The following is a 23378-nucleotide window of genomic DNA, read 5'->3' as shown; positions in this document are numbered from 1 at the left end:
GCCTTCCTGGAGTCTATTTCTTTGCTCATTAACTGCAAAATTCCTTTATCTCTTAAATATAATTTTCTTCTCTGGATTTCTAACATGTTCTATACATATCAAAATGTGTGAAGCTGAGTCACTACAACGACTTCCTGAAGAGCACTAGGTCCATATGCTTGATGTCAGGGATAGAGATGGCATATATATTTTATTTAGAAAACCAAAGACTATGACTTCCATTCTTTCTTTAACATCCCACCTGCATGGAGGGGAGCAATAACAGTGGCTACAATATTAAAACTCTTCAAGTGTATAAAGAGGTACTTGATAGAAACTCAGAATTTGAAACATGGGAATTGCCTTAGTTTGGGAAAAGTTTAGAATACATATTACACATAAAAGCATAACTGTCTATTGGATCTATAAAAATAAAGTTCACATTGGGTGCCAATGGCCCATGCCTGTAATCCTAGGTACTCAGGAGGCAGAGATAAGGAGGATCACAGGTTCAAAGCCAGCCTAGGCAAATAGTGCGCCAGACCCTATCTCGAAAAAAAACCATCACAAAAAAGGGCTGGTGGAGTGGCTCACAGTGCAGGCCCTGAGTTCAAAACCCAGCTCCGTAGGAAGGAAGGAGGGAGGGAGGGATAGAGGGAGGAAAGAAGGAAGGAAGGTAGGAAGAGTTCACTAAAGTATGAGTATAGCGTGTAACCAAATACCAAAACTGGAAAAAAGGCATCAAGATAATAAGTAAAACTCACTTCAATCCTGTCTTCATTCTCCTAATCATTAATTTTATCAGAATTTCAAAAATTAAAGCATGTCATTTTTTGGATAACTATAAATATAGTACATGCTTATTGTAGAAAATATAAAAAATATTCCATAGTATGAGATGATGGAAAAATTACCTATATCTAACTATTCAAAGTTAGCATATATTATTACATCCTATTTTTTAAAATAAATGTTTCCTTTTTAAGAAACTCAAAAGTATCATCCTACTTTGTCTTTTTTTTTTTTTTTTTGAGGTACTAGCGTTTGAAACTCAGGACCTTACAATTGTCAGGCAGGCACTCTTGCCACCTGAATCATGACTCCAGTTCTTTTAGCATTTGTTTTATTTTGTATAGGGTCTTGCTTTATGGATCCTGGTCTGCCTACTAACACTTTCCATGTAGCTGGGACCAGGCTCCTATCACTGAGTGCAGCCAGTTATTGGGTGAGGTGGAATCTCAGGAACTTTTTGCCCAGGCTGGCCTTGAACCATGATGCTCCTGTTCTCCGCCTCCCAAGTAGCTAGGATGATAAATGTGAGCCACTCAGCTTCATTCTACTTTTTTACTCACTGTATTGTGAACATTTTGCTACACCCTTAAACATCCTAAAATCCATGAGTTTTTATTTCCTGCCAATTATTTTTATTATAATTGTAACATTAAACAGAAATTTTAAGGAATACGATTTGTAATCGTTTCATGGTATTTGGTTACACAGCTATACATACTTTAATCATTTAAGAGGTTTCTAAATGTTATAACATTATAAATACCATTGTAATGAGTAACACATACATATTTGTGTGTCCTTATTTCCCTAGAATAACTCCTAAAAACAGAATTTAGGGCAAAGGGTATGAACAATTTAAGGATTCTGAATATTGCCAAATTTCCATTTAGAAAGATGCACCAATGTATGTATGTCACATTTGACTCTTACATGAAAGACCTATTGGAGCACGACATAATCACTAACCATTTACACTTCTTCTATAATCTTTTTTTTTGGTTCTGGGGTTTGAATTCAGGGCTTACACCATGAGCCACTTCACCAGCTGTTTTTTTGTGTTGGGTATTTTCAAGATAGGTTCTCTCAAGCTATTTGCTCAGGTAGCCTTGAACCACGATCCTCCTGATCTCTGCCTCCTGAGTAGCTATGATTACAGGTATAAGTCACCGGCACTCGGCTATAATTTTTTTTCTTAAACTTAGAAGAAAATCTTTCAGAAGAAACAGGTCTTGTAGTGAATAAACATTTACCTATGGTTGAGCAATTTTTCCTGAATTGATTTTGTTTAACAAATTATAAAACTTTAACTAAAATTATCCTTTTATGTATTTGCAATAAAAACTGAAATGATGCTCAGAAAACTTGTGAACTCTTGAGCTCTGAAATCATTTTCCTACTTTAAAAACTTTCTTAAGCTGAGCATGTAATATACTGGGGAGGCAGAGGGCAGTCTGGCTACATAGTGAGACCCTGTCTCAAGAAAAAATAAACAAAACAACAAGAATAAAATTTCTTTCCTGTACCTCTCTTATATTGCTTGAAAATTAAAAGATTTAATTCTAAAAAATAAAGTCATACTCTAAAAAGTATGAGACACCAAAACTTAAACTTCTTAAATATAAGAAAAATTAAAATAAACTTTTGTATTTTCATATCCAGTTACAATAGAGGTGTAACTGGTATCAGGCTAGATCTCTATGAACAACCATAACTTAGGTAGTACAGATGGTTCCTAACTTATGATGCTTCAATTCATGATTTCTTGACTTAACAATGGTATCAAAGTGCCACGGTTTCACATTCAGAAAAGTCCATACTTGGAATCCGGGTCTTTCCCCAGGCTTGTGCTATGCAGTGCAATACTCTCCAGATGCCGGACAGCAGCGTCAAGCTGCAGCTCCCCAAAAGCCACACGAGCTCAATGGTGAATAGCCTACACTCCAGTGTGCTGTGCTAGTAAGCTACGATGATGGTCAGTAAAGTTAGGTATATTAAATGCATATTTTTTGTGGTGTTAGAGATCGAATCTGGGGCCTTTGCATATACTATGCAAGTGCTCTGCCACTGAGCTACATCATCTCAACCCTTAAATTCATTTTTTTTTCTTTTGGTGGTACTAGGGCTTGAACTCAAGGCCTCTCACACTTGCTAGGCAGGTGTTCTACCACTTGAGCCACTCCACCAGACCTTTTTTTTGTGTTGGGTATTTTCAAGATAGGATCTCATAAAGTATTCCCCTGGGCTGGCCTCGAATTACGATCCTCCTGATCTCTGCCTTCTGAGTAGCTAGGAATACAGCCATGAGCCACCTAGCTTCTTAAATGCATTTTTGACTTGACAATATTTTCAACTTACAGTGAGTTTTACTGGGACGTAACTGCATCATAAGTCAAGAAGACTACATATGAAATATTATTTTTAGATGTTAAATAACAGGCAATATGGGATTTTGCTTACTGAGAGAAGAGAAACAAAGAATCACAAATGTCCTGGCATTTATGCTTATGCCATAGGGAAGAGAAACTCCCCCTCACCCACTCCCATCCCTCCAAAAAAAAGCACAGAAATCTCATTGAGCTACAGAAATAGAGCTTGAAGTGTAAAACTATTGAGGCTGCTGAAATTTGAGGGTCTGAAAAATAGAAGGCTCCTACACAGCAAAAATGTTTCAGATATCTGTAGCAATATTTCCTGACTACCTGGAGACTAAGGTGTGTTGCATATCCACAAGACAGTACTCCACAAAGCCATGAGAACAATACGTGGGGAATGAACAACTAACCCAAGTTTGCAAAGATGTGGATGATGTTAAGGTCCTAGCAGCTAGAGTGGAGAGATCTCTCTGACCACCTCATGCATTCAATAGAAACCCCAGTAAAGCCATGCCTTTGTATTTAAGGCTAAGCTAATCCTAGAATTAATAAAACTGCCAACAAAAGATAAAAAAAGAAATCTTTAAAGCAATTAGAGAAGAAAAGGAGACACATTAATTATACCAAGTGAATGATGGTAAGAATTACTACTGAGTTATCAGAAACAATCTAGGCTGGAAGAAGATGAAATGATGATTTTATTTTTTTTTTTTGCAGTACTGGGGCTTGAACTCAGGGACTACATCTTGAGCCACTCCACCAGCCCTTTTTTTTTTTTTTTTTTTTTTTTATTTTTTATTTTTTTTTTTTTTAATTTTTCTTTTATTATTCATATGTGCATACAAGGCTTGGTTTATTTCTCCCCCCTGCCCCCACCCTGAAATGATGATTTTAAAGTATTGAAAAAAAAAATACAGAGAAAGAAGCTTTTTGAGAAGAAAATGTTCCCAAAATTCTACAAAAGAGATCTTCTTGAGTTTCTGGATAAATACAAATCCCATCTGCGTATGTGTGGTATATCACTCCACAAGACTAGACAGAAAGAAATGCCCCCAAAATAACAAATACTGGCTAGCTCTCAAAAAACTTAAAAAGAGTTCAAAGAGAGCCAGGATCATTTGGTCCCTATCAGCTGGGTTGAAGAGACAGCTAGGGTTAATGAACACACTGGTGGGTCCAATCCAGCCCTAAACCAAAAGCCAATGTAAACAAAAACCCCAAACCAAAAAACCCTAAAAAAAAAAACTTTAGAGATCAAGTTGATCCATAAACAAACTACTTGCCAGAAGAAAACTCAAAAAAAAAAAAAAAAACCTCCCAAAAGACACTCAACATCATAAAATCCATAAAAAAAAATTACCAGACATAAGAAAAAAGAAATGAAGCCAGGTGCTAGTGGCTCATGCCTGTATTCCTAGAGACAGAGATCATGAGTATGTGGTTCGAAGCTAGCTCCAGGCAAATAGTTCTTGAGATCCTAACTCAAAAAAACCCATTAAAAGGAGTGGCTCAAGTGGAAAGGGTGTATACCTAGCAAGCATGAGGCCGAGTTCAAACCCCAGTGCTGCAGGGTGGGGAGAGAAGAGATGATAGCCTATAATCAGGATTCAGATATGAGAGGCAGAAGAGGAATTTGAATACAAAGATCTTAAAACAGCTAATAGAAAAGCATTATAAAAAACATGAACATAATGAATAAAACCAGGAAAAATCTCAATTGAGAGGAGAAACCATACACAGAAAAAAGGAACCAGAGAGAAATATTATTTTTGGGTGGTGCTGGACTTCATGTCTGCTAGGCAGGTGCTCTACCACTTGAGCTATACCTTGAGCTCTCCACTACAGAAATTTTAGAACTGAAAAAAAAGGTATCTAATATAAAAAATTAACTGGACAAGCATAAAAGCAAATTAGATAAAGGAGAAGTTAAAAAAAAAAACAACTTGAAGACAGGGCAACACAACAAAAGACTGGAAGAAAAATAGTCAAGAGCTTTAGTAACCTGTGAATTAAGTAGTTGCTCATAAGTGGATTGGATTGTCTGTGGAAGTATTAGTTGGTTTTATGTGGCTGTGACCAAATACCTGAAGAAAACAACTTATGAGACAAGTATTTACTTTAGCTCATGGTTTCAGAAGTTTCAGTCCATCACGAATGGAAGAGCATGGCAAAGCAGGCAGTTAACAGCATAGCAGCCCACACAGAGAAAAAGAATGCCTGCATTATCTGGATCTCTCCTTTCTCGCTTTCTATTCCATGCGGGGTCCCCAGTCTATGCAGTGATGCCACAACATTCAGCATGGGTCCCCACCCCTTAGTTATACTCTCTGGACATGCCTTCACAGACTCATTGAGAGGTATGCTTTACTAATCCCCTAGGTGCTTTTCAATCCGACCAAGATGGCAATTAAGATTAACCATGACAGCATAAAACAGGAAATCCATCTCAGAACCTGTTCTACACATTTATCCTCTAATCCAGCAGTTCCACTTCTAAATATTCATTCAAGTTTTCACACATGTCACAAAAAGACAGGAACAAGAATGTTGATAGCAGCTTTATTCTTAACAGCTAAAAATCAGAAACAACCCTTTCCACAATAATAATATCCATACAAAGAAATACTCACCTGAAACAAAAAGGAAAGAAACTACTATCACATCTAACATGGATGAACCTCAAAAACATTATATTGATCAAATGAAGCCAATACATATTACATTACTCCACTTACATGGAATTCTAGTGAAAGAAATCAGAACAGCTGTTGCAGATATGGAAAGGAAAAGACAACAATAAGTGTATAGGAAGAGACACAAGGAATCCTTCTGGGGTGATGGAAATTATGAATTACATGAATATATTAATTGTCAAAGTGTTTGGAACTGAACACAACATCTATGTATTTCATTATATGTTAATTATGCCTCTGTCTCTTATTTTAAAAAAGGCAAACAATAACTTAAAATTGAAACGTTATCTTCTTACTTTCTGCTCACTCTCTAGAACAGTACTGCCCAAAGTTTGGTCTGTGGACCACATGCATCACAATAACCTGGGCCCTGTTCCTAACTTAGGGAACCAGAATTTTAAGGTGGAGGGAGGAGGCTAGAACTTTATTATTTTATTTTATTTTATTTTTTTCATTTTTCTTTTATTATTCATATGTGCATACAAGGCTTGGTTCATTTCTCCCCCCTGCCCCCACCCCCTCCCTTACCACCCACTCCACCCCCTCCCGCTCCCCCGCCCCAATACCCAGCAGAAACTATTTTGCCCTTATCTCTAATTTTGTTGTAGAGAGAGTATAAGCAATAATAGGAAGGAACAAGGGGTTTTGCTGGTTGAGATAAGGATAGCTATACAGGGCATTGACTCACATTGATTTCCTGTGCGTGGGTGTTACCTTCTAGGTTAATTCTTTTTGATCTAACCTTTTCTCTAGTTCCTGGTCCCCTTTTTCTATTGGCCTCAGTTGCTTTAAGGTATCTGCTTTAGTTTCTCTGCGTTAAGGGCAACAAATGCTAGCTAGTTTTTTAGGTGTCTTACCTATCCTCACCCCTCCCTTGTGTGCTCTCGCTTTTAGCATGTGCTCATAGTCCAATCCCCTTGTTGTGTTTGCCCTTGATCTAATGTCCACATATGAGGGAGAACATACGATTTTTGGTTTTTTGAGCCAGGCTAACCTCACTCAGAATGATGTTCTCCAATTCCATCCATTTACCAGCGAATGATAACATTTCGTTCTTCTTCATGGCTGCATAAAATTCCATTGTGTATAGATACCACATTTTCTTAATCCATTCGTCAGTGCTGGGGCATCTTGGCTGTTTCCATAACTTGGCTATTGTGAATAGTGCCGCAATAAACATGGATGTGCAGGTGCCTCTGGAGTAACAGTCTTTTGGGTATATCCCCAAGAGTGGTATTGCTGGATCAAATGGTAGATCGATGTCCAGCTTTTTAAGTAGCCTCCAAATTTTTTTCCAGAGTGGTTGTACTAGTCTACATTCCCACCAACAGTGTAAGAGGGTTCCTTTTTCCCTGCATCCTCGCCAACACCTGTTGTTGGTGGTGTTGCTGATGATGGCTATTCTAACAGGGGTGAGGTGGAATCTTAGTGTGGTTTTAATTTGCATTTCCTTTATTGCTAGAGATGGTGAGCATTTTTTCATGTGTTTTCTGGCCATTTGAATTTCTTCTTTTGAGAAAGTTCTGTTTAGTTCACGTGCCCATTTCTTTATTGGGTCATTAGTTTTGGGAGAATTTAGTTTTTTAAGTTCCCTATATATTCTGGTTATCAGTCCTTTGTCTGTTGTATAATTGGCAAATATTTTCTCCCACTCTGTGGGTGTTCTCTTCAGTTTAGAGACCATTTCTTTTTTTTTTTTTTCATTTTTCTTTTATTATTCATATGTGCATACAAGGCTTGGTTTATTTCTCCCCCCTGCCCCCACCCCCTCCCTTACCACCCACTCCACCCCCTCCCTTACCACCCACTCCACCCCCTCCCGCTCCCCCCCTCAATACCCAGCAGAAACTATTTTGCCCTTATCTCTAATTTTGTTGTAGAGAGAGTATAAGCAATAATAGGAAGGAACAAGGGGTTTTGCTGGTTGAGATAAGGATAGCTATACAGGGCATTGACTCACATTGATTTCCTGTGCGTGGGTGTTACCTTCTAGGTTAATTCTTTTTAATCTAACCTTTTCTCTAGTTCCTGGTCCCCTTTTCCTATTGGCCTCAGTTGCTTTAAGGTATCTGCTTTAGTTTCTCTGCATTAAGGGCAACAAATGCTAGCTAGTTTTTTAGGTGTCTTACCTATCCTCACCCCTCCCTTGTGTGCTAAAGCTTTTATCATGTGCTCATAGTCCAATCCCCTTGTTGTGTTTGCCCTTGATCTAATGTCCACATATGAGGGAGAACATACGATTTTTGGTTTTTTGAGCCAGGCTAACCTCACTCAGAATGATGTTCTCCAATTCCATCCATTTACCAGCGAATGATAACATTTCGTTCTTCTTCATGGCTGCATAAAATTCCATTGTGTATAGATACCACATTTTCTTAATCCATTCGTCAGTGCTGGGGCATCTTGGCTGTTTCCATAACTTGGCTATTGTGAATAGTGCCGCAATAAACATGAATGTGCAGGTGCCTCTGGAGTAACAGTCTTTTGGGTATATCCCCAAGAGTGGTATTGCTGGATCAAATGGTAGATCGATGTCCAGCTTTTTAAGTAGCCTCCAAATTTTTTTCCAGAGTGGTTGTACTAGTCTACATTCCCACCAACAGTGTAAGAGGGTTCCTTTTTCCCCCGCATCCTCGCCAACACCTGTTGTTGGTGGTGTTGCTGATGATGGCTATTCTAACAGGGGTGAGGTGGAATCTTAGTGTGGTTTTAATTTGCATTTCCTTTATTGCTAGAGATGGTGAGCATTTTTTCATGTGTTTTCTGGCCATTTGAATTTCTTCTTTTGAGAAAGTTCTGTTTAGTTCACCTGCCCATTTCTTTATTGGGTCATTAGTTTTGGGAGAATTTAGTTTTTTAAGTTCCCTGTATATTCTGGTTATCAGTCCTTTGTCTGATGTATAGTTGGCAAATATTTTCTCCCACTCTGTGGGTGTTCTTTTCAGTTTAGAGACCATTTCTTTTGATGAACAGAAGCTTTTTAGTTTTATGAGGTCCCATTTATCTATGCTATCTCTTAGTTGCTGTGCTGCTGGGGTTTCATTGAGAAAGTTCTTACCTATACCTACTAACTCCAGAGTATTTCCTACTCTTTCTTGTATCAACTTAAGAGTTTGGGGTCTGATATTAAGATCCTTGATCCATTTTGAGTTAATCTTGGTATAGGGTGATATACATGGATCTAGTTTCAGTTTTTTGCAGACTGCTAACCAGTTTTCCCAGCAGTTTTTGTTGAAGAGGCTGCTATTTCTCCATCGTATATTTTTAGCTCCTTTGTCAAAGATAAGTTGCTCATAGTTGTGTGGCTTCATATCTGGATCCTCTATTCTGTTCCACTGGTCTTCATGTCTGTTTTTGTGCCAGTACCATGCTGTTTTTATTGTTATTGCTTTGTAATATAGTTTGAAGTCAGGTATTGTGAAAACTTTATTATTTTAAATAAGAGGCTCATATAATTCCTAAGTCCAAGAAAGTTTGAGAATCACTTTTACAGAATTACATAATAAGAAAACAAAAAGATTGTATATAAATTAATTAATCACTGCTATATTCATTATAAACTATGTAACAGTTGTCATTTAAGCACTCAATTGGTATTTAAGTTACATTACCGCCTCCATTTGTGTTTAATTTTCTATTTATGTGCTTCAAGGAGTTCCAATTCCAAATTTTAGTCTTTAATCATGTAATACTCTAATTTCTTACTAATCCCAAATCAAAATCCAAAATCATACTTTGGATCTTTAGTGTCCCTCAAAGGCCTGTATATTAAAGGCTTGGTCCCCAATGTGGCGCAGTAGGGAGGTGGTGGAACCTTTAAGATATGGAGCCTTGAGGGAAGTCCTTAGGTCACTAAGAAATATGCCCTCAAGGGCAATTATGGGACCCTGCTCTGTCTGTTTCTTGCTTTCTGGTCATGAAATGAGCAATTTTGCTCTGCCACATGCTCCCACCACAATGTCCTGCCTCACTACGGACCTAAAGCAATTGGGTCAGTCAGTCACGGACTAGAACCTCTAAAACTGTGAGCCAAAAGAAACCGTCTCTCCCTACAAATAAATTCAGGTATTTTGTTACAGTGAAAGGGAAAAGATGGCTAACAGTCTTCACTCATCTAACTACCCTAATTTCTTATTAATCCCAACTCAAACTATGCACTTTAGATATGGAATCCTGTTTGCCCGTTCCTTTGCTTTTTTCCTGAATGTTCTACCTTCTTGATTCTGTTTTCCCTACCTCTTAAGAGTACTATTTTTATTTTCTCTGCATAGTCTTGTCTTTCTACCTTTAAAGCTGAACCAAAAACTCATCTTTTCCACTAAGTGCTCAATAACCTAACTTAGATTCTTTCCACACTCCCCTCAGCACTAGAAGATCTTGCTCTTAATAGATATATTTATTTACTGAAATTGGACATCCCATCTTAATGACTCACCAACTCCATTCCCTAGCTTAGGGTGAACCTTTGAGGGAGAAGTGCAAAGTTACAGCTCTCTTCAGGGTACTTCCTCTTGTGCTATTTTTACTTTTTCCTCTTTGAGTTGCCAGGACCTTAAGCTCTAAAGGGCTAGAGGGGTAGGAAAGAAAGAGACAGACAAACAAACAAACAAAAAATAAAAACTGGTGACTTAGTGACGCTTTGGAGTAGATTTGAAAAAAGCCTTCAAGCTTCAGTCTCAGTTTGGACTACTTCACCAGCCCAAGAAAGCAAAAAAGGATTCAAAAACGAACTCTAGGAGAGGAATAAGGAAGTACAACCTGTAACAATCCCCTGTATAAACTGGTTAGCTAGACACTAATACACTGTTTCAAGGACTCTAAAATATTTTGGGTTTTTATTAGCATTTCTACATTTTTTAAATAAAGCTAAGTGGCAGCTTTCCTTGGCAGTAGTAATAAGTAAATATTTTAAAGTGTTTACTATTGAATTAAGTGTCAGTAGTATCAGTTATTTTCTTGTTCTAAATGTATTATCATTTAGAAATGTCATGAGTCAAATCTCATGATTTTCAACTATAAGCTATATGCCTTCCAAATCTTACCTATAAATCTGACCGGTCTCCTGATCCAGATCTGCATGTTCATCTCGTATCTTGGTCGTATCACTGCTTATCTAAAAAGCATAAGTACTCATCTGAATGCAAACTGAGTATTCCCACCTCCAAACTTGAACACCAACTTCTGTCACCTCCAACACTAAGTCTGGAGACTTGAACTCCTACATTTCTTTGAAACCGGGTCTCATTTCCATTCCCACCACAAATTCCTTAATTCACATATAATCTTCCTGAACTAAGGGAGAGCCTTAAATGGCATCCTTGACTATAATCTACCTACCTGAGGTCAGAATTGCTGCATTCACTCGTTTTGTTGTATGTATTGTTTGTCCAATAATTATTTGGTGAATAAATGTCTCCAATCTCTTCTCCTACAGACCTTTCTATTCATTAACTGCTATGATCAATTTTCTAAAACACAAAACTATGTCACTTCCCCACCTATAAAAATCCAAACTCCTATTATGGCATACAAGATTTTCACAATTTTTTCCCATTCTACCTTGGTCCTAGTCTAATTTCCAAATTTTTTTTCTTTTTTTTTTTTTTGGTGAGACTGGAGTTTGAACTCAGGGCTTCACACTTACAAAACAGGTGCCCTACCATTTAAGCCACACCTCCAGTCCATTTTGGTCTCGTATTTTGGAGATGGAGTCTCGAGAAGTATTTGCCCAGGCTGGCCTGAAACCTCAATCCTCCCAGTCTCAGCCTCCCAAGCACCTAGGATTACAGGTGTGAGCCTCCGACACCCAGCTTGATTTCTTAGTTTTCTTTTACATTCATTTAGAAGGCTTACACTTTACCCTTCTCCTTAAACACACTCTACCCTTTCATTTTTAATAATCCAGAATAAACAGTAAGTCAGTCCAGCTTATTTTTATGAGCACCCTTATACTATTTAAAGCCATTAACTAAGCCTATTTTTGTGGACTTACTAATATGGTCAATGTAGACTAAAGGGATAGGTGGGGAAAGTTTCAACTACTGCTGAGTTCTTCCTTGCAGCAAATTATTAAAAATTTTCAATTATACACTTATGACCTACTATAGGCAAAATAAAATTACAATCCAATTTTCTTCACAACTGTTTTTTTCCTGTCTTTGATCTTTAATATCTCTTTTCCCCACTTGTTGTTTTTCTTCTTCTTTTCTCTGGTCACCTAAGTTTTCACTGTACTCTTGTTATCTACCCTTCACAGGATCATCAATATTCCTCTATCATTCTCATTTGTACAGCATTTAAAATTTACCAGTCATTTTCATATATACTTACTTGTTCCTTACAAATTCAATTTCTAGGATTCTAAAAATCAGCAAATATATATATATATATACACATACATACATAAAACATAATAGTATGTATGTGTATACATATTAAAGAATATAGTGAATGCTGCCCTTAGTACTTTCTTATATTTTATCAATTCTGATGAAACTATAGTTCAAAAAGATTCAATGACTCACCTAATAAAGCTATGATTCCCCCTGCCTGTAACTCCAACAATTCCTCTTCACTTGTTCATCTCTAAAGACACAGGTCAAGATTTCCTCTATTCTAAGAATAAGAAATAATGTTTCAATACTACCATAATGTTTTTCACCTCACCATTTTTTTTATTGTTTTATTATTCATATGTGCATACAAGGCTTGGGTCATTTCTCCCCCCTGCCCCCACCCCCTCCCTTACCACCCACTCTGCCCCCTTCCTCTCCCCCCCAACCCCCTCAGTACCCGACAGAAACTATTTTGCCCTTATCTCTAATTTTGTTGAAGAGAGAGTATAAGCAATAATAGGAAGGAACAAGGGTTTTTGCTGGTTGAGATAAGGATAGCTATACAGGGAGTTGACTCACATTAATTTCCTGTGCACACCTCACCATTTTGTAAGAATCCTGATCTGTGCTCCTGGTGACCTTTTCTACTAAACAACATTTTCCTTGTTAATTAATGTTACCTTTATTAATCAGCATTAATGTTCTAGCACTTTATAAAGGCAAAGGGAGAAATGTTTTATGGGTAGCCAGAATTGATTTATCAATCTCAAATGCACAGCAAAACATCCCTAGCTTTCCTAAAAAAAGAAGAATAGTTTGTTTTCTTGATTTTTGCTTTTTTTTGAGACAGGGTCTCACTATGTAGCCCAGTCTGGCCTTGAACTTTGGATACTCCTGTGCCATATGCCATAATAACTAGACCAAAAAAAGGATTAAAAGAATGTCTCTAATTTCTCTCCAGGTATGCAGATTAACATCCTTGTAGAAATGACATCCAAAGCAGAACACAGCAGAGAGTTAAAAAAGTACTTTGTAATCCCTCAATTAAACAATCAGAAGTTTTAGGAGATAGCTCCCAATATCCTGGGAAATGTTCAGGATTAACACTCAAAAGTCTAGAGTGGTAGTCCCAAATCCACAATATATTGGATTTGTCTCTGATTAAACTACTCTTCTACGAAACTAGATAATTCCATCTGCCTTTCAGAACTGTTAAGAGAATTAAATGAAGGAATGGCTGTAAATAAATCACTTAGCCTAGAACATAACAAAGTTAAAAATGGTAATCCTTTTGAACATCTGTTTTTGTGTCAAACACTATTTTTGTATTTAGAACCATGCCCAACAGCCTCAACACATTCTTGGTCTTTCTGATCCAGAAGCAAACTACAATAAATGCCTTCAAGGAAGTCATCTACATAACTCTGGATCATCCCCTTCCTGGTCACAACTCAGGTCCTATAAATATAACTTGGAATATATTCTCCTAAATGCATTATCTTGTTCTCTGCCATATGAAAACTCATCAAAGGATGAGTTCCTGTAGCTTCTCTTTGTTGGCTTGGCTTTTAACTACCTGGAACAGCACAAGAAGTAAGCAACAAATCTGGCAACTTTCACTGACAGTCTATCTTTTAAATCATTTATAGAAATGTTAAATAAAACTGGTACTAGCACTCATCACCTGAAGGGTAATGGGGTTAGAATGCAGTCTCATGTTAATAGCCAAAGACTAAGTAAGTAATTAAACCAGCTCTCTTTTGGCTATAGGCATATTTTAAACTTTAAGAAAGTGCTTGGACCTCTCCACAGGGATTATATTTAATGTTTAGTGATCCAATCCTTTGATTTAGAATATACAGTGGTCCATCACTATCAGAGGGGGACTGATTCCAGGACCTCTTCCCACAAGATACTAGCATCTGCAGATGCTCAAGTCCTTTATTAAGAAATGACACAGTATTTGCATATAACTGATACATATTCTCCCATATACTTTAAGTCATCTCTATAATATCTAATACAATCTAACTGTTATATAAATAGTTGTTATGCTATATTGTTTAGGGAACAATGACAAGGAAAAAATGTCAGTTCATGTCAGTACAGCCATTATTTTTTTTTCTGATATTGAAGCCATAGATGAAGAACCTGTGGATAGCAAGGCATGGTGGTACATGTCTGTAATTCCAGCACTTGGAGGCTGAGGCCACTTGGAGCCCAGACAGGCTACAGAACAAGACCCTGTCTCAAAAAAACAGAGAGAGAGAGAAAGAAGAGAGAGAAACCTGTGGATAAGAAGAGCAAACTGTATGTGCATATGCACAGGACAAAATATGACTGGAGAAGGGCTAGATGATTGAAGTTTATATAGTATCCAGAGCTACAGAAAGAAACAGGGGCTTGAGATTTCTTATGGGGAGCATGGTGGCAACAAGCCATGGGAGAGTGGGGGCAGGAATGCAAGGCTAACAACAGGCTGTCTTGTTATGTACATACAATCTCAGGTAATATGAGCTGCCCTCAGTAGACTAGGTGATAGCCTGCTGGCAGTCTCTAAGTGAAGTATAGTCCTCTAACCTCTTTTGTGGTATGATCTTCCTTAGATCCTTCTTTAGGGAGCAGGTAAGGGGACCTCAGAAAAAGCCCCTAGTGTCCACTGTTTACTAAGTAGATTTCTTTTACAGGTGTAAATTTCTTTTACAAGAGGATAGCTCTTCAGAATTATTCCAGTGACTGCAGCTTCTCTGAATAGCTGTCTGGATATATGCCAAAGAAGCATATTTTGGGAGTAGCATATTTTGGTTTCCCACAGTGTTAAATGCCATATAATAACCTGTGAAAATATACTCTCAGTATATTTATTGTATTTCATAATAGTGTCATCATGGTCTCTCATATCATTCCTTAGAATTTCTCACTATAAGTGAGACAAGGTGGCAACTAGTTTTCACTTAAACTACTCAAATGCAATTATCTGAAGTCAGCATACAGTAGAGATATCCACACATCCATGTTTATAGCAGCACTATTCACAATAGCCAAATTATGGAATCAGCCTAGGCACCGATCAATCAATGAATGGATAAAGAAAATGTACTAAACACGATGGAGCATTACTCAGCCATAAAGAAGAATGAAATTATGTTAGCGGCAAGAAAATGTTAAGTGAAATAAGCTAGAGAAAAACAAATCCAGACTCTAGACTAATAATATTATTATTAATAATGATAATGAAAGGAAAAGAAATAAAAAGAATGACATGAGTGTAAAACAGGGACTGTTTGGGGAGGGGAACCAGTAGGAGGGGAAGAATGAAAGAAGAGGCTGATGGGTGATTTTAATTGAATTGCTTTACCTACATGTATGAAAACAGAATTAAATCTATTCAAAGTTGGTTTAAAAATGGGGGGACACACATGACATAAGAAAAGAGTAATAGAGTGGGTGAATTCAATCAAAGCACATTATATGCATGTATGGAAATGTCACAACAAAACTCCTATATAATTAACATATGCTAATGAAAAATCATCACAAAAGTTTATAAACATTACAAAGTAGACTATTTATTGCTCAAGGAAAAAAAAAAAAACTACCCAACATTAACATGAGTCAACAATTCAGTCTAATTACCCCTTGGCTGATGCAGATGAAGAATTTATTAAATTGGACAAGAGTAATACTTCATTTTTTCCCCCTTTCACTTTCTATCAACTACATTAAAGCTAAGAAAGTATTGTGCATGGTCAACTCAGACCATTCTCAATGCCATTTTACAAAGAAAACTCCAGCCTACTAAGAAAATGAGCAATGGCTGGTTATATTTTACTGTGACATATACATGTTATATTTTCTGATGTCTTCTAAAATCATATTTAACTAAATAATTTATTCATATAAATAGATTACATAGTAGACCTAAAGAAGGTTTCTGCATGTTTTGGTTTTACAAAATTCCCAAAAGCATATCATGAATTCAATAAATTATGATAATTTCATTATCTTTATAATAATCAAAAAATTAGGAGTTGTTTACTTTTCAAACACTAAAATGCTCTAGCAGTGAAAGAAAATATGATCTTATAAACTTCAATGGCTCTATATAACTCTCTTATGTCTGCCACCATTACCACGGATTAAAGAATTGACTCATACACTCAAAAAAGTCATAGAAAAGGTAAGTTCTTGGGTGACAGGTAAGTTATATTTTGACAAAAGGGAAAGATATTATGGGAAGAAATGACCACAAAAATGAATGAAAACCAAAGTTAAGAGGAATGTAAATGGAAGAATTCTCTAAAGGCAATAAAAAAATCTGAGAAGGCAGAACCAAAGGCTACTTAGAAGAAAACCACCATGCTTCAGGTGACGCATCATTAATGGCTCTGAGACATATGTCAAACCACATGGACCTAACACTAGCTGAACCCGGGTTATAGCAAATTAAAAAGAACTTTATGTTGTAAAATTGGGAGTTACACAAATTTACCATGAAAACCTAAAAGTTAAATAGACAACAAAACTTAACAGAAAACAAGGCTCAATGACTTTCTCATGGTTCCATTGGCAGAAGAGAGCTGCAATTAATAACAGGCCTGATAAACTCCTAAGTTTACCCAGAAGGCCTTGAGAACTCACTGAATTTCCTAGAATAACTGCTAATAATTACTAGCATTTTTCATTCAAGAATAATGAAACTACTATAAATGTAGTTCAATAACATTGTAGACAGGAACGGAATTTTCCTCCCCTGCCCCAAGGTTTGAAGTTTGAGTCTTAAAATAAACTGTCAATAGACAGATTAGCAGGAGAAAATGGCATATAAATTTATTATGGGCAATACACAAAATATGAGACTCAAAACAGTGCCAGGGCTGGGGTATAGCACAGTGGTGGAGCACTGAGGTAGGCCTAGTATGCCTGAGGCCTTGGATTGCATTGCCCCCCAAAAAAGGAGAGGGAAACAGCTGAAGTTCAAACAGCATTCAGCACTACAGGAAAGAATAGGGAGTTGAGGATGTAGGTGGATGACAGGTTTTGGGAGGGTGAGGGGAAAAAATGCACTGAAGATCAACCAGTGTTGTCTCATGATACAGATAGAAGTCTTTCAGGTAGGAGCTCCAGAGGATATGTGACATGCTCAGAAGAGTATGTGACATCCTGTGGCAATGTGAAGAGATGGGAACATCCATATGATTTTTCTTCCTAGATCCAGACAAGGCAGTTTGAAGGGGCCTCAGAGAAAGCCTGTGTGTATAGTGGTTTATTTCACTGATGTAGACTTCCTCTATACAAATGCAACTATTCCCGTAAAGGACAGCTTTTCAGAGCTACTCCTATGTACCCCACCACTCCAAATACCCATCTGGAAATATGACAAAGCTCACTTTGGGGTGGCATATTTTAATCTCTCACAATATTCAGAAAAATGGGCACATTAACTCTTAATGATATGCAGGCCTAATTAAGGCCAAAAGTAAGCAGAGGAAGGAGGACAAAACAAAACACTAAGTGCCCCTTAAGGAAGAGGGAATTTTTTGTAGTCTGAAAGTGACTGCAAACAAATGAGTACACAAGGGCCTATTTATTCCTAGTGAACCATAGAAAATAATGGCTAATACTGCGCTAGGTAATCCTCACCCGTGCTATAAAGCAGGGACTTTCAATAACCACACTTTACAGATGAGGAAACCTACATACATAGTGCTTAAATCACGTACCTAAAATTCACTTAAAGTGGTTGAGACACAAATCCTGTCTTTCTTACAACTATGATAGTAGTTATGTTTTCATAATTATGATATAATTCTACTGCTTTTTAAAGGTACTAAGATCCACTTTAACATACAAAACCTCAACACTTACTGAAAATAGTAATTTTCTCATAATCCACTTTAAAAGTACAAAAGCCTTTTGAACTCTGAAATTCTTTTAAGCAATTAATTTTAGCATAAAATTATAGAATGCTAGCTTACTTTAAAACACTCATCTAATATTTTAATCTAGCTGACAGTTTGTCTCTTTCCAATAAGAGAACTATCAGCATTTCCATTAGTAATACAACAAATTGTTTTAAACTTTTAAGTAAAAGTTCACCCAGTTTTGCATTATTTCATGTATAAAAGTATTCTACTCAAAATTCTCCATTCTCAGAAAGGTACAGTATCACAAATAATCCAAAACTCTTTATAGTTGACACCAGAATGTTTTAGAAATAAACAATAAGAATGTGATTTAAAAAAAAAAAAAAAACCCTCTGGACTAGAACCCAGAGACCTGCCCACTAATCTTGGCTCCAGAAGTAAATAGCAATCTGGAATCTGGTCCTTTAACTGCTCTGGGCCTTAGTTTCCTGAAGTACAAAATAATCATCTCCATGGTCTATTCTTCCAGTTTCTAAAAGAAATGTGACTCATACACATACATCTTTTTTTCCAAGCTTCCCATTCTCATTCTATTTAGTTATTACCACTACTTCACAGCTAATAAACATTATTTTTATTTCCACAATAAGAGAAAATAGTCCAATCCAAACAAGGCCAGAAGGGGAAACCTTCCATACAACTGGTTTGCCATAGATGATTCTCAAGGTGAATAATGTAGAAGCCATTATAATGTTAAAAGGTGTTAAGTTTCAATATTTTAGCCTGCTGTTTTGTATGCCAGTACATTCTCCCTAAGGACAAATAGTAAAATTCAAGGACAATAAGGAGAAAAAATATATAATTTCCCATTAGTTATTCAAGAACTAAGAAAGCCAAGTGAAAACATTAGCACTTTTTTGTAGAAATGTTTTCTTGGATTGTTAATTAAAAGGCAAACTATGATCTAGAATTTTGCTAAATTATGTGTCCTAATTAAATGATATTTCCTTTTGTAAGTCATACTCAACAAATGCATGGGATTAAAAAAATATTTAAAAGATTAAAGACCTAGCTGGGCAATTTTTGGCTTACTCTTTTTAGTAAAATGAAAAACCTCCATGGACTGCCATAAAGGTGTACTCTACGGACAGCCACTAACTAATCCTGGTGTTCTTGTCTCTGTCCTAACTCCATTCACAAGAGATTATGTAAGTACAAGATTATTAAAACTAAACCATGCATCTGATATAAGATTCTCAAATGTTAGGAAACTTGATTGCTTTCTAGGGCTCTACCTAACCAAGGTCTCTTTTCCCAGTTCAACGCCTCAAATATTTTAATACCTCTATAGAATATGTAATTCAATTTTGCATGACCTTGTAAAGAAACACAAGCAAGGAAAAGAAAACATGGCTTATTCATTAATCTTCTAGAATAAAATTCAGTAGCAAACTATAACAGTACAGTCCAGCCCAAATATTACACTGCGAAGAAGTAACCCACCAGTATAGATGGAGAGGCAGCTACAAAGAATTTCAAGGTATAGTTTTAAAAATCTGCAGCAAAACTAGTAATTGAGAAAACACCATCAGGCATACACATATAATATTAAATAAAGGAACACTGACAAAAGTCCAGCAGCGAGCCACCTTTTGGTTGGAATGCCAAAAGAAAATGTCAAAACCTCCTCGTGACTCGATTCCCCAAGCCTTCAAAGTTCAGAAGCAAACCAAGATGTACTTACACTTTCTCAGCATCCATCTGAAAGGCAGCTCTCTCCACAAAGTCAGCCCGCTTCAAATACTCGGATGCTGAGACCCCAGCGCCCCAGCACCTGAGAGCCCAAGGAGCTGCTCCCGCCTCCGCATCCCCAACTGACCACCTCCGGTTGGACCTCGGAGGTGCTCCAGTCGCTTCCCGCATCCGTGCCGCCCGCTTCCCACCGTCATCTCCCCGGGGACCTTTCCTCGTCGACCTTGAAGACCCTCAGGTCGAAACCCCAGAGCCCCCAAGTGACCTGACCGCTGCCTCCCTTCCTGCAGCCCGCGCCCGGTGGCCTCCCTCAGACCCACCGCGACCCCAATGCCGAACGCCCTCCTACTAGCCCGGGACCACCCCCTTCGCCTTAGGTGCCCTACCTTCCTCCAACCTCAGGAGCGCAGCGAGAGCCTACTGCGCGCAAGCTCCCACTACGCGCGGCACGGCGTGCACGGGCGCGCGGCCCGGGCTTGCCTTCCTCTTCCCGGCCGGCCCATCCCGGCCCGGGGACCGGCGCTGCCTGCGCGGGGATGCCAAGGCGCCGGTCGAAGGCGCACTGCGCCGGACGCGGGCACCGGGGCAAAGAGAAGCGGCCGCTGACAGAAGCAAAGGGGTCGGGGGGCTGGCAGCCGGCCGGGCGATCGCAGGGACACTCACCGGCCGGGGCGCGCAAGGCGGCCTCATCCAGGGCACCTGCGGCCAGGCAGGACAGACCCGGACGGCACAGTCACGGAGAGGGCGAGTCCGCCTGCCCGCCGGTGCGTCCCGTCCCCTTTGACTGCCCAACCGGCGCAGCCTCGCTTCATCCGGACAGAGCCCGGGGACCCCAGCTCCGCCGGATGCCCCCGCCAGCCCCCACCCCCTTTCTCCAGCCGCCTCCCCCTTTTCACCCGTCTCCCCTCCCCCCTCCCCTCAACCCCCACCGGAATGGAAAATACCTCCCGGGGCGGGGGGCGGGGGGCGGGGGCACGCCTCTCTGAAGGGCAGCCTACCGTAACCAATAGCAGGCGGGGCCTTGGAGGGGCGGGATTCCCAGTGGCCAATCCGGAGGCGTGTAGATGAAGGCCGAAGGAGGGAGGCAGGGAGCTAGAGGGGGGCGGCCTGGGAGTCAGGGAGGTCCGGCCGGTCTGGTGCGCGGTATGCGCGGCTGCCATTTTGGAGTCGGGCAGCAGCGACGGCGGCTGGGTCCGGCCTGGGGGAAAGGGAGGAGCCAGTCAGGTCGGAGATATGCGGTCACGTGGTCACAAGAGGCGGGGCAAAGCGGGCTGCAGCCGGAGGGGAAGGGGCGGTGGTAGTTAGTCACGGGGCTTAATTAAGGAGGATCACGTGGCGGCAGGAGGGCTAGAGGTGGGCTTGAAGATGGAAGGTCAACCTGAGGTGGGAGCAGGGAGAAAGCTTTGTCCCTGCTTTCAACTCTGTCAAGGAAAAGGACAGGGAAATGCTGAATGGAGGGCGTGAGTGCAGGGTAGGAAAATGTGAATGAATCTCCCTAGCTCCCTCCAGTATGGAGCCACCCAGTCACTAAATTCCAAGATCCACGGGAAACCGGGCACCTCGTTTAATTCAAGTATTCCCGTGTCCGCTTTACTCTGCCGCGAAGATGACTCACAAATCTGTCGCTCTCATTTTGCTCACATTTTATATGGATCTGCCCTTCCCTCGAAATGGCTGAAAGGGAAAGCGCATGGCTGGGGAACGGACGTCCGCATCCGGCCGGCATTCACTAACTCACCCGCCGCGTACTGTTAGACACCCGTGATGCGTTCCGGCCAAAACGACTTGCCGGTGATAGCGTGTCTAGCTCTCACCCTTTATTTCAACTCATGACTCAATTACAGTCTAAATTATTCTCCCTACAAGTTCATTGAAAGTATTCAGCGGCATCCTGAGACTATCAATGACATCCATGTGACCAAGGACCACTTTTTAGTCTTTAGTCTTTTGCGTTGTCTTTCCCTTTCGTTAATTTTTCTAAGTCTGTTCTCTGTTGACTCCTGGAGAGAGTCCCACAGTCTTTCTGTTTACACCGGACGATCTAACCATGCTGCTGGAGTCACCAGCTGGATGTACACTTAATGAGGTTCAGACCTGAAGATGTAAGTGCTTTTCGGACAGCTCACTTGTCTCCCAACATACCATGCCCAAATTAGAACTCATAACGTTCTGAAGTTCACAAAACCTCCTGTTTTTGTTCTTATTTTTGACAATAGTACCATCCACTCAGTCACCCAAACCAGGAAACTGAGAGTAATCTTCCATTCACTTCCTACTGCTCCAACATCGCCCTGTCTGCTGTAGTTTTGATCTGGAATTGTCCCTCAAAGGCCTGTGTGTTAAAAGTCTTGGTCCTTGGCTTGGCACTAATGAAAGTTGGTGGAATCTTTAAAAGATGGGGCCTAGTGAGGGACTTTAGACCATTGAAGGTGAGCCCTTAAAGGGGAGTGTGGGACTTTTTCACTTCCTGGCCATGATGTAAGCAGCTTTGTTCTGTCATTTGATCCTACCATGATGTGCTCCCCCTCAATTAGAGGCCTAAAAGCAGGTCTACCAGATCAACTGGAACCTTCAAAACCATGAACCAAAATAAACCTTTTTATAGGTTGGTATTTGTTACAATGAAGGCAAGCTAGCCCATTACCCCTCCTCACATACTGAATGCCCTCTCCTCTCCATTGTCACTGCCACTGCCTCGTGTGTCCTTTATTCATTAAGCCAATATTTACTGAGCCTTAGTATGCAGCAGCCATTGTTTGAGCTGCTAAGGATATAAGGTGAACAAAACCAACAAGATAAATCAGGAATGAGAAGTGTTACAAAGACAATAAAACAGGGAAATATATCAGAACTTCCTGAAGTTGCCCACCTCTTCCCTGCAGTTCCCTGCCCTTCTTCCTTCTCATCCGTTCTTATTTACAGAGCAGAGACTGCCTTGATCCCTTCAACTGGAGTCTTGACATCATTCCCTTTCATCAACCAGGTCTTTCCTCTGTCTTTATGTTTTTATATTACATCTGCCTAAATTAAAATCCCCCAACTAGAGGATAAGGTATTTGAAGTCAGGAGTCAAATGTTAAACATCTTTGTGCCCATATAGTGCCTTGGCTCAGAATAGTGTTTCGAATGAGTGTTAAATGAATTGGTGCGTACCCTGATTCCTGAATCAGGCTAACACAAGATCATCTGCAGTCCAAATTGGAAAGGGAGGTCAGTGAGCTCTGCTTATTTGAGTATGGTGGCAGTGATGCCTGGAGGTAGGGGACGGGATTATGAATGGCATCACCTCTTTTTATACCTGCTAGGCCTGGGATTCCATGATACTGTGCCCCACGTGTGGAGGCAGTTGCCTTATAAATACTACTTTAGTTGGCAGTGCCAAGTACATGTGAGCAATTTAAAAGTACTCTTCGTTTGGGATGATGAGCTTCAAACCCAGAGAACTCTGGGTAAATTGCCAGGATAGGCCCTGTGGGAGAAGGTTGCAGTTGCCACTTCACTTTGTGTTTCCAGGCCCTTGGGTATTGCACCCCAACAGGGAATGAGACGTTGCCAGTTCCATCATAGTCATTGTAATTAAATCCAACT

The 23378-nt window shown here is 39.5% G+C and overlaps 1 protein-coding gene across 14 annotated transcripts in view; it reads right to left on the bottom strand.

The window, feature by feature from the left end:
• Socs5 (suppressor of cytokine signaling 5) overlaps nt 1-20983 on the bottom strand; it is a 61436-nt gene extending 40453 nt beyond the window's left edge. The window contains exons 1-4 of one of the 14 annotated variants that reach the window (XM_074049624.1): nt 20789-20983; nt 12361-12451; nt 10879-10949; nt 10272-10403 (exon numbers count right to left, since the gene is read on the bottom strand). The gene's annotated coding sequence lies outside the window, so the exon portion shown is untranslated. The other 13 variants (XM_074049621.1, XM_074049623.1, XM_074049625.1 and 10 more) reach the window with 13 other exon arrangements.
• Nucleotides 20984-23378: the final 2395 nt, after the last annotated feature.

This window comes from Castor canadensis, chromosome 12 (assembly GCF_047511655.1).
Source record: "Castor canadensis chromosome 12, mCasCan1.hap1v2, whole genome shotgun sequence".
Lineage (NCBI taxonomy): Eukaryota > Metazoa > Chordata > Mammalia > Rodentia > Castoridae > Castor > Castor canadensis.
Note: the sequence above shows the minus strand (reverse complement) of the source record. Positions and strands in the feature narration are given on the sequence as shown.